Genomic DNA, 12,061 nt, shown 5'->3' on the forward strand with positions numbered 1-12,061 from the left:
CAGAAAATTATTCCCAAAATATTCAATCTTAATGATCATTGTGTTAAATCTCCACAAAATATAGTTAACGCTTTTAATGAGTTTTTTTTTGTAAAAATTGGTCCCAATCAGGCCAAGAAAGTTGCTAGCCATGGAACCAATTTTCATCAATATCTTCATAATGCGTGTAATCATTCACTTTTTTTAAAGCCTACTGATTATATAGAAATTATGCATATAACGTCATCTTTGAAATCAACACATTCTACTGGTTGTGATGAAATCAGCAGTGTTTTGCTGAAACAGATCATCGGATCGATTATTATCCCCCTCTCTCATATCTTCAATCTTTCTTTATTATCTGGAGTATTTCCTACTCCTTTCAAGATAGCCAAAGTTATTCCTGTGTATAAAAAAGATGATTCTTCGAATATTAGTAATTACCGACCCATTTCTTTATTACCTACCTTTTCTAAAATACTTGAAAGAATTATATATAATAGATTGGACAGTTTTCTAACCAAATACAATATTTTGAATCCTGATCAGTATGGGTTCAGAAAATCACATTCAACTGACCTGGCGCTTGCACAATTGTATGATCGAGTATCAGATGCCTTAGCTGACCGAAAGCATGTTATTGGTGTCTTTATATGGACTTAAGCAAGGCATTTGATACTCTTGACCATTCTATTTTGCTATCAAAGCTACATTTTTATGGTATAAGAGGAACTGCTCTGAAACTGATCGCTAGTTATTTAAATGATCGAAAGCAATTCACATGTTTTGATTTCTGTAATTCGGATACATTGTTGATCAAATGCGGTGTACCACAAGGGTCCATTCTTGGGCCATTATTGTTTTTGTTATATGTTAATGATTTACCTAATGCATCAAGTTTATTACAGTACGTTATTTTTGCTGATGACACCAATGTATTTCTCTCAAATTCAGATTTTCAATGTCTTATTAGATCTTTAAATAATGAATTACCAAAATTGTCTCAGTGGTTCAAAAGTAATATCTTATCTTTGAATCTAAAGAAAACAAATTATATGCACTTCAAACATCCAAGGAAAGTGATTTGTAGTGACACTGAATGTATTCTAAAAATAGATGGCATTCCTCTTGAGAGGACAACATCCACTAAATTTCTTGGAATTGTAATTAATGAAACTCTTACTTGGAATGATCATGTGAAATATATTTCACCTCCTATTGCTCGTAATGTTGGAATATTATGTAAACTCAGACATTGTTTATCTTTTGATATCTTGATTATGCTTTATAATGCACTCATCCTACCATACATTTCTTATTGTAATATGATATGGGCAAACTCGGTGTCTGCTAACAATACTATATTAAAATTGCAAAAGAAAGTTATTCGTATATGTGCAAATGCTGGTTATAATGATCACACGGATCCCCTTTTCTTCTGCTTTAAGATCTTAAAGGTGAACGACATCCACACTTTACAAAATGCACTTTTGATGTTCCGCTTTAATACTGACTTATTACCCTCTTCATTTATTGATATGTTCCAGCTGAACTCAGAAATCCATTCTTATCCTACAAGGCAAGCAATGGATGTACACTTGAGTAACCCTAAAACACTCCTAGCACACAAATCAGTAAGACATACTGGCCCAGATATCTGGAATAGACTTCCACTTGAATTACGTAACATTAAGTCTATTCATTCATTTAAAAAAGCAGTAAAGAAAATGTTGATTTCACAGTACCGGTGATACCTTCTGTAGAAACACTTGATGACTCATTCTTTGTTCATTGTTGTATCTATTATGTTTCTTTCTCTCCGAGTCTCTGCACGTGCGGATGCACCTGCAGTATACTGTCCTCCTCTGATCCACTGGGATTCATTCCTTCTCTGTTGTTCATAATTCATGTTATGTCGGGCGAATCATGGTTCACTATAACGTCATGCCCTGAAAGGGCACGTAGAAATTTATGCTGTGTATGTAGATGATTGCTTTTTGTCTTCCTCTCTTTTTCTCTCTTTCTCATTCAATGTAACTTTTACAAGACAAAAGCAACACTTATTAGGCCAAGTAAAAAAAGAAAGTAGTTTCTCGTCCGGGTTTTTTGAGCAAGGCGATGAGGGAGGTCCTTACTATTTGATATCTTACTATTTTTTCGAGGATTGTCAAAATGAAAGTAATATGTGTTTCTCGTCCGGTAATTCTGAGAAAGGTAACGAGAGAGGGCTTTACTATTTTCTATATCCAATTTATGAAATGAAATATCACTCTGGTAGCTGTGTTATGAGAGACCAGGTCCCAAGTGTATGTCTTGTCTGCACTCTATACATTTTCAAACAAATATATACGTACCATACTTGAAACAAAACTTCATGCATGCAGAAATACATTTGCTTTTTCTTTCCGCTACAGATGTCAAGGGAAAATGACCATCTTAATACTGGTGTTTAGTGTTGTAATGGCATTTCTCATACCAGTGTACTTGCAATTCTGATGTATTGTGCTATTAATTGAAACAGGTATAAAACGTGCATGTCTTTCAACATATGTACGACTGAAATTAATTCCATGATATTCAAAACACTGCTTTATTTATCATTTGTGTTCGTGACTTTTTGAGTCCACACAGCTGGTATGTATCTGCATTTCTTCATAGTACAATAATTGTAGCACATTCAACTTGAAACTGGCTTGTACAATTGCAGATGAATGTCAAAATGATACTGATATGGCATTATAACATTAAACATTTAAAGATGTTTCTTCATGTTCTAAAAAGACATTTGATAATCACTCATCATTTGGATGATGAATGATTGTATACCAAAACTACATGGTAGTAAAACATATACCTGTGAAGGTAAGTCACATTCTCCCTTCATTTCTTCCATGGCCATCATTACAGTGCTACCAAGAAGCAGCAGTGATATAAACAGCAAGATACAACGTGTAATGACAATTTCAGTTCACGCTCATCAAAACTGCTTATTACTTTTCAAAGTTTTGGCTATCAACATTCGTTCGTGGGTGTGTTTTGTTTGTTCGTTTGTTCTGTGTGTTTTCCCTCATAAAAGACGTAATGATTTCTTCGTATCGAACATAAACTGCATGTTTACCGTAAACAAGCCATTCAGCTCAGCTCAGCTATGGCGCATTCGATTCATCGAACTTGCAGTAACCTCTTACAGGCAGGAGCACATGGCGCATTCCTTTAAACTTGAAAGTGAAGCCACGTGTTTGCACATCGGCGCTTCCACACAAAGCACGGCATTTTGCGATCATCGTTATAGCAGACTTCCCGATTCCAGTCAGGGGAAAAGGAATTGGAATACTTCGGAAAATACTGATGTTTAAAATCCAATAAAATGAAAAAGGCCTGAAAACAACGCATGATTATGTTTTCATAGTAAACGATAATTGGAAACACAGAACAGAGTATTGCATCCGCTCACAAAGAAGCTCTCTTGAGAAGATGAAAGCATTCCACGTCCACTGCTAGATAGTGGAAGCTTCCGTAATCAGCCCAGCAAGTTTTTGGAGGTACATACTTGCACTTGCACACATTCATTGCGAGAAAGCAATCAATCAACGCTGAACATTGCGTAGTTTGGCATCTTTGTCGTGCTGGTGACCAGCTCGATGCTTCGGCATGTGTCATAACGTTATGTTTAGAGCCTGTAGGCCTCATAAGTCGACAAGTTAAATTCAAAATAGCAAAAAGAGGGAGATTGAAAAAATAAGAATTCTGGTAGAAAAATACGAATTTTGGAGCTGCTGAGTACTAATTTGTGCTTCCAAAGGTTGGCAGCTCTGGTATAGAAAGCCGTTCGCTGTGCACACGTGCGCTTGAGATCGGTTCTCTCCATCACTGCACTCCGCGATTTTTTTTTTCCAGCTCCAGAACGCGCGCATGCTATGCTGGCTGGCTGGTCTGATCTCTTCTATTACTAGTATGTGGTTACATTGCGCAATCAATCTAGCAGCACATGAAGCGGGCAGCGAGCAATAGCACGAGAAAAATGTACAGAAGGTGCTCAACGTCCTGTCTACACCACGACGTACCGAGTGCGCTGTACATCACAGCCCAGGCCGCGCCCGCCCGCGCCCATCCAACTACAGTTCAACTGCTTTGTGGGTCATTCCTTCTTGCCGAGCTCGCAGTGTGAAATGCGTGCGTTATTGCATACGCACTACAGAAGCTACAGCTGTACTACAGCTAAGTAGAGGACGCAAGGCGTAATTAGAAATGAGACATCACGATTGGTAGGTGAATTGTCGATTTTTTTTTTCGGCGGCCGAAAAAATAGTAAAATATCAAAAAAGTCGATGCGGCAACTGAAAATTGATGCGGGCGGGGAGCGGGCTGGGACGAGAATTATGAATTTCTTGGTATTTTCAGCGCCATTTTGAAAATAGTAAATAGTAAAAAAATCGGTGCGGCGGCCAAAATCGATGCGCGCGAGGACGAGAAACTGGTTTCTTTTTTTACTTGGCCTTATGTGAATACATCACTGTAATTTATTAGTATAAATACAGTATGTGCATGTATGTATGTGTCTAGGTAAAGAGGTATGTCGAGTTGATCTGGCGATAGACTAGTATCCGGAGGTTTTTATCATCTCCTCCCCTTCCTTTCTTCTTCTTCTCTCTCTCTCTCTCTCTCTCTCTCCCTCTCCCTAACCCGTATTCCACGAGCATCATGTTGGACCCTCTTGTTTTTCTTCACTATAATGTTATTTGTTATCGGTTGCCAAACAGTCAAGCGTTGTGCTTATTATTGGCAATCGTTCTGTATGCAAATTATTAACATGTTACTCATGTAATTATACTACAGATGTATTGCATAATTGATGAAAATGATGAAAATTGTATAAAGTATACTACCGGTATTTTGTACTTTGTTAATGAAATTGCAGAAAATTGATGTATTTGAAAAAAAAAATGGCATACAGAGAATAAATAAATTAAATCAAATCAAATCAATGTACTTTCATTCATAATATGGACGGAGACAGTTGGGTCGAAAGTATAAAAAAAAAGTAAAGTATGTGCAATTTGTAATTAGTGTCCTAAAGCATCTATGTATAATGTACCAGTAATTGTAGTGTCATGATGTACCAGTAATTACTGTCTGAGTTGTATTCAAAGTGAAGGCTACAACCATATTAAAGAGAACTTTGAATAGTACATAAATTGAACAAGAATTTGAAAAAAAGTTGCATCATGTTTACTTAATTTCGTAGCCCCCCTGGGTCAATTCTGCGTCGTGTCTGTGATGGTTTCTACTCATCGCGAGAATTGGTCTCCCTTTCAAAAAAATCAATAATCATTTGATATACGCTGTAATACAATGAGCATATGAAATGTTTTCAATCATTTAATTTTAAAAGATACAGCCAAATCAGAACACACACACACACACACAAAGCAATACAAAACAAGCATTGTGTCCATTCTGGTATTGTAACATTTATATAGTTATGTTAAGAAAGCATTTTTTTTTTCCCACAGCTTTTATAGCAACAGGAGGAATGGAAGAAGACAATATATGTATGAGACATGAATAATCAAATGTCAAGACAAATCTGAAAGATTAATGAGGTTAATTTGACTCCAATATCTTTCCTGGAAATTGAGCTTTGAATGCAGGCAAAATCTCTGGCTCTTACAGGTTACTCCTGCATAATTATCATTTGTATTACATCAAAGTGTAACATAAAAACAAAGTTGTACGGAGGACAAACATAAGCTTGCTTATATGAGATATAAGCCACTTTTGTTCAGATTACGAAATACATTACTTTGCTGGGGTGATAAGACCTTGTATCTGCAATTTTGGTGAAAATGACTTTTTTGGATTATTGGTCAAATAATGGGTTACAGTAAGTGATGTCCTGTCCAAATCCCAACTGTCTTACTCCAAAAATGAAGCCACCACGGCATGCCAAAGGAAAGGCTATCCCATTCGCCACAGTGCTTTGGCCGCCATGTTTTTTGGCTCTCCTGAACATTGGACATTTTGTAGATACAAGGTCTCATCGCCCCAGCGACGACTTAGTAAGTATATTCAATTAAGCTGTTAGCATTCAACATCCATATAAGTTTCATCAACAACACTGAGTTGATGAGAATGTTACAACAGCAAACAGCTACATGAATAAATTACAAATGATTTCATTTTTGAACAAGTAGCCTCTTGCGTGTTACAGAAAAAAAAAATATATGTGTTACATACAATAAAAGTAAAAACTATCAATATGGTTATCATAGTCTTTATGCAGTAGGCCGCTGCATAATTCTAACACACTCAATTAAGTAATTTGTAGCAGCCACAAATACATCACATGCTCATAAATGTAATCAACAGCACCTCTGTAAAAATCGCATGTGACATCTGATATACTGTCTGCATGATCTTGATAAATATCCATAATCTATAAACTCATAATTCTCTTATGCATACAAAATCATTAGATACTTCTGATATATTTGGTAGGTTTTATGTGTAGATTATCACATTGCACATTGAAAATTGACATATGCCTAAAGCTATAAAAATAAAATGCATTTGATCTGCTTTCTCATCTAATACTGTAGCATATCTCCACATACATGTACACTGTACCACATGCATAAACCAAGAACACTTTAAAAAATGACTTTGGAAAAGAATGGACAGAGGTACATGAACAGTACAAAAAGGCTTGCATTAGAGCAACTACTACATACAACACTTATGTATACTGTACATCTGGAAGCAATGGGTACTGGTATTTCACAACATAAGAATATATACATGGAAAAGCAGCAAGCTGATTGAGTCCATTTCTTTTTCTTTAACAAAAAGACAATAAAGCACAAAATATGCAAACAGTCAACTTAATGTTAGTTAAAACCTACCCAACTTAAACATGCTTTGTGAATCCGCACAAACCACACTACACATGAACCCCCCCCCAAAAAAAAAACAAAAACAAAAACAAAAACAAAAACAAAAACAACCCAACAAAAACCAAAAAACCAAAAACAAAGCAAAACAAAACAAACAAACACGAACACAAATAGGAACCTGATACCATCTACAGGTTGTATAGCAAGGCAAATGCCAAGCAATACCTTGCCTGCATATTGCAATTTGTGAGTACAGTGCTTTTCAATGTGAGTTCATTGACCTTTTGACCTTGTCAGATTGCACCATCATTCAAACTTGACTGGCATCTTTAGGTGATGCAGACCTCCCAACCTTTCTGACTGAAATATTGGGATGATTTGGCTCTAAAAGAGGAAAGAAATAGCAGTTCTCATAGAAGCGTGTAGTAAAATTATAAAGAAAAATAGGCAACTTCAATTGAAACAAGAACTGTGAATGGTCAAAATTCTGATTCTTTCCTCCAAATTCAGAATACAGTAGTTGCGAGGTCTGTTGTATGTTTGTTTAACAACAACAAACATATCTTACATTAGCATGCTCTTTAGCCATTTCAAAGGTGGTTTAGTCTAGCAGGAGTGACTTTAGGAAAGTAGAGTTTGGTAAATCCAGCCATTCACAGATACTTTTTTTTTTTTTCAAACGCAACTACATTTTTTTTCTTGCTGCAAATTCCCCCAGCTTGTTTCTACACAGTACAGGCAATAACATGTAAGTCCAAGCAGCAACACTGCTAAAAAAAAACAAAAACAAAAACAAAAAACAAATGAAAAAAACCATTTGTACAAACATTGATAAATGTAACCTAAATCAACAACAACAAAAACAACCAAATAGAAGTACCTGTCACATGACCACTAACATTACTTTTGCATCTACAAACAGTCAGGAGTAAAACCTCCATGAAAAAGTGGCCTTGACAATTGCCTGAATAAACAAAGAAATGCCTTGGTACAGTCATAAAAGTCAATGAATATAATTTCTGTTTACAGTTCTGTCCTTTATCACAATCTTGTACTGATTTTGCATAACTATACATTATATGTGTATAACTATATAAATTCTTTACTCAAAATTCTTTTTTTTTTTTTTTTTTTTTTGGGGGGGGGGGGTTGTAAAATATACGTAATAAAATGCTTTAAAGATAAACAATACTATGTTAAGGCAGGGAGCATTTAGGCTGTGCTGGTGTGGACAACAGTGCCTCTGTGTAAGTCAACATTGCTCCCATGACCCTGGCGATAATATCGCTGTTTTATTTCATTGCACTGATTCAATCTATATGCTGACAAGAACCACATAATTTCATGAACACATTCTAGTAAAAAAAAACCAAAACAAAAAAAAAAAACAATAATAAAAAAAAAGAATAAAAATTTGCCCAATATTGCTGTATCCAGTGCAGGAAAAGCTGAACGAACAGGCAAAATCATCATACACACATAACCCTTTATGTTGATGAAAGGTTGTATTGAATGTGACTTTGAACCAATAATCTTACGTATTATTATGTTCATGACATGATGAGTGATAAGAAATGCCTACTTGTATTAATTTGTCAAAAGCATTTGAATGTTCTCTACATGTCTGAAACTATGAGTCAGCTTGACAATGACTAGTTCTTAATTCCACTTTGCACATCCATGAGCAGAAAAAGGTCATTTGTACTAAATGCCATATTGTTTTGTAACTTCACTTTATAGACAAGCATCTATCCTGTTATGATACTTCATACAATCTTTACACTGTATAAACTGTTATTTTTGCGACTGGTTTAATTTTCACGAATTTAGCGAATCACTCTTGGACCGCGAATTTAACAGCATGTGAAAATGTCGCCATGTGCTGGGTAACAGCATACTTACGATAGCATAGGTTTCCATTCGCGAAAAACTATATCTCGCGATAATGTCCAAGACCACCTCGTTCGCGAAAATATCTGTACGTGAAAATAACAGCTTATACAGTAAATGATGCTTGCCAGCACATCAACCTGACAGTACACCTGATGTTTGGCAATACCAACAGAAAACATTTCTTCATACATTCAATGCAAAACAATGAAATTTATGCTTCCCCAAGTGTTTACTTGACAGACCATTCTTGTCATCTGCTCTGCACGAGTTCATATTTTGTTTGAACACCATAAACTGTTACATGTTGGGCAAGCTTATGCATTCTGTCTCTTGGAAAACAAGTAAAGTGCCTAACAAACTGAAAAAAGACAAAGCTCATTTGCATCCATCTGCATTTGAGCTAATTCAAACTGGCTTACTGAAATGTCTAGTCTGGCCCACATCTGAAATCTGAGCTTATTAACCCATCAAGCACCAGGGTGGATTTTGCAGCATACTGAAAGTGGTTTCTTTCGCGTACAGAAACTTTCACGGTTTCCATCGGTGCGGACTTTTTCGCGTGTGTTTAAATTCGCGGTCGATAATAATAGCATTGTACAAGCGACGAGTTCAAAACATTTTCACGTGATGTTAAATTCGCGGTTCAACCTCAAAGCACGAAAAGTGCGAAAATAAAACAACTGCGAAAGAAACCACTTTTACAGTATCTCATCATCTTGTTTATCATTACATTGGCAAATCTGAATTCCACCGTTTTTCAAGAACTCAAGAAAACTTTGCCCATTTGAGCGAGAAACAGGAATACTGATCTTTTCTGAGTCAGAATTAATACAAGAATCGTGATGATCTTGAAAATCCTGGCATAAAATGAATAATATAAAAACAAATCAGAGTTCAGAAGAAAGATTTTATTTTTTTTGGTCAAGCAGTCCAAAGTGGCTCAGTATTCACAAGATGGGTTCCAAAATTCAAACCTTAACTTGCACCTTGCCCTTATTACTAGGTCTCTCCTTTCAGATGCAAATTTCTATTCCCCAGTGATATATAGCAGTGACATTTGTTATGCACTCTCATACAATGTGTTCTTTGGCACACTCCAAGATTATGATAATTATGTTTTGTTGAAAGTCTATTGTGTTGTATCTTTTCGAAACCAAACGTGAAAGTAAACTCTGACAGCAGGAATCATTTTGCATCTCTTGGCAAATTGCACGCAAGGCAGCTACATCTCCACCCCCCCCCCCCCTCTCTCTCTCTCTCCTATATATATATATATATATATATATATATATATATATATATATATATATATATATATATATATATATATATATATATATACACACCATATGAAGACTTTAACCTGTTGAACACTAGTCCCGAGCAGAGGCGGATCTACGAGGGGGGGGGGGGAATTATGTTAAAGAAAAATTACTTTGTCAGAAAATACGAAAAACAAAAGATCGACTAGGTTGACCCCTTTCTACCCATTATGACTTAACCCCCCCCCCCCCCCCCCCCCCCCCAGGCTGCCAATAGAGTTAGACCAAAAAGAAAGATCACACACTGGAGAGGAAAATTTCAAGTGCAAATATTGTAAGAAGATATCATATTATATAACCCCTCAGAATGATATCGAATTGTGATTGGCCAAGAACATGTCACATGACATTCAATAGAAAATACCTATCAAACTCATTGAGAGTGACAGCCATGCAATAGGCCCCTGGCATGGGCCTATTGCACGGCTTGAAGGTACTATAGCACGGCTTCGCAGGGGGCTACTATTGCACGGCCGCTCACTGTAGAGTTCTGTGGCTCACACTAGCAAAACGCCCGCAAACTACGTGCTGGCCGGCTGCGCTGCGCTGCCAGGCGCGGCGGAGTACTGCAACGTTAACGTGTACGTGCAGCTACCTTACCTAGCTAGTTTTTACTGTTTTTACTTTTGACTCTGATCTGCTACGTGGACCACTGTGATCCTAAATCAAGACTTCATTTCAAGTTGAGAAATCGTAATTTGATTATTTTTCTGTGTTTTTATACAAAATCATTTTCGGAAATAGACAAAGTCTAGACCTACTAGATCTACCAACATCTCAGATCGGCCTAACAGTCAGGCCTAACTCGATCTAACGTTAGTGTAGAATGGGTATAGACCCTGCAGAGTTTGTGATTCCTGTGATTGTGTGGTCGAATCATGACGAGTGTTTGAAAGCAGTACACAGGGTGGTTTACAATTCTCGGCCTAATTGTTACATTTATTTTTGGGCCTTCATGAGTTGGCGGTCACTAATTTAGTACTGTGATTGTGGACAAGGCGTTGTATAAAACGAATAATTTATGATTTTGTTCGTGCATTGGGGCACGTAATATCGCACTCGGTGCGAGATTCGCCACAGGTCTATTCAACAAGGCGCGTAGCGCCGCGTTGAATAGACCAGTGGCGAATCTCGCGCCTCATAAATTATTCGTATATTATTCAACTCATCTGGTAACTTACTAACTTGTAGTTAATAACCAAACACATGATAACTCTGGATATAACTGTGTATTAACCCTAAAAAGACTGGGCTATTTTGGTAGCTCGAAAGACTGGGGGGGGGCCTAAAGGGCCCCCCCTTAAGATCTTGGCCGTGGATCGCGCGATCGCCGCGGAAATTTGCACAATGGTAGTGTGCGATGTAATCTACAAGATCGTATATTCAAATTTTCCAAAATAGTCTTCTTTTATTTTATTTTGATTAATTATGCTAATTTATGCGAGAAATCAGACTTTTTTATCTAAATCAGTAAATAAAGCTCCAAAAGTGCTCATTTTTGGTCTAGATATTCTTTGTAGCATTCTTAGCAAATGTACTTGAAAAAAAATTTGGTATCAAAATTAATTTCTTATTTATTTTATTGTTTTATGAATTTCTTATGTATTTCCTTGTTTTTTGACCTTTTGTTTTTGTTGTTTTTTTCAGCAAAATTTGTGGCAGACCCTTTTTGAAGCATAATACTACTAAAACAAATTGATTTTAGCCATTGAGAGTAAAAATAAGCATATTTATATGAACTATGTGATAAAACTCAATTTGTATTGACTTTGTACACAAAATCACATTTTTGAGCCATTTTCGGTCTCACATGCATGTACAAAAAGTTATGTAACTTCAGAACCGTACCCCCGGGCGTCACAAATTTGGTGTCAAAATGTGCGGGAAACTCGAAAGAAAAAAGTCATAGAGCATCGCGGCGAGAGCATTGCGTGTTGCTGAGTAATCGCGTGAAATGTCGAGGGGGGGGGCCTA

The sequence above is a fragment of the Diadema antillarum genome, unplaced genomic scaffold (assembly GCF_040938485.1).
Source record: "Diadema antillarum isolate AM-2024a unplaced genomic scaffold, OU_Dant_1.0 seq00001099_RagTag, whole genome shotgun sequence".
In the NCBI taxonomy this organism is placed as follows: domain Eukaryota; kingdom Metazoa; phylum Echinodermata; class Echinoidea; order Diadematoida; family Diadematidae; genus Diadema; species Diadema antillarum.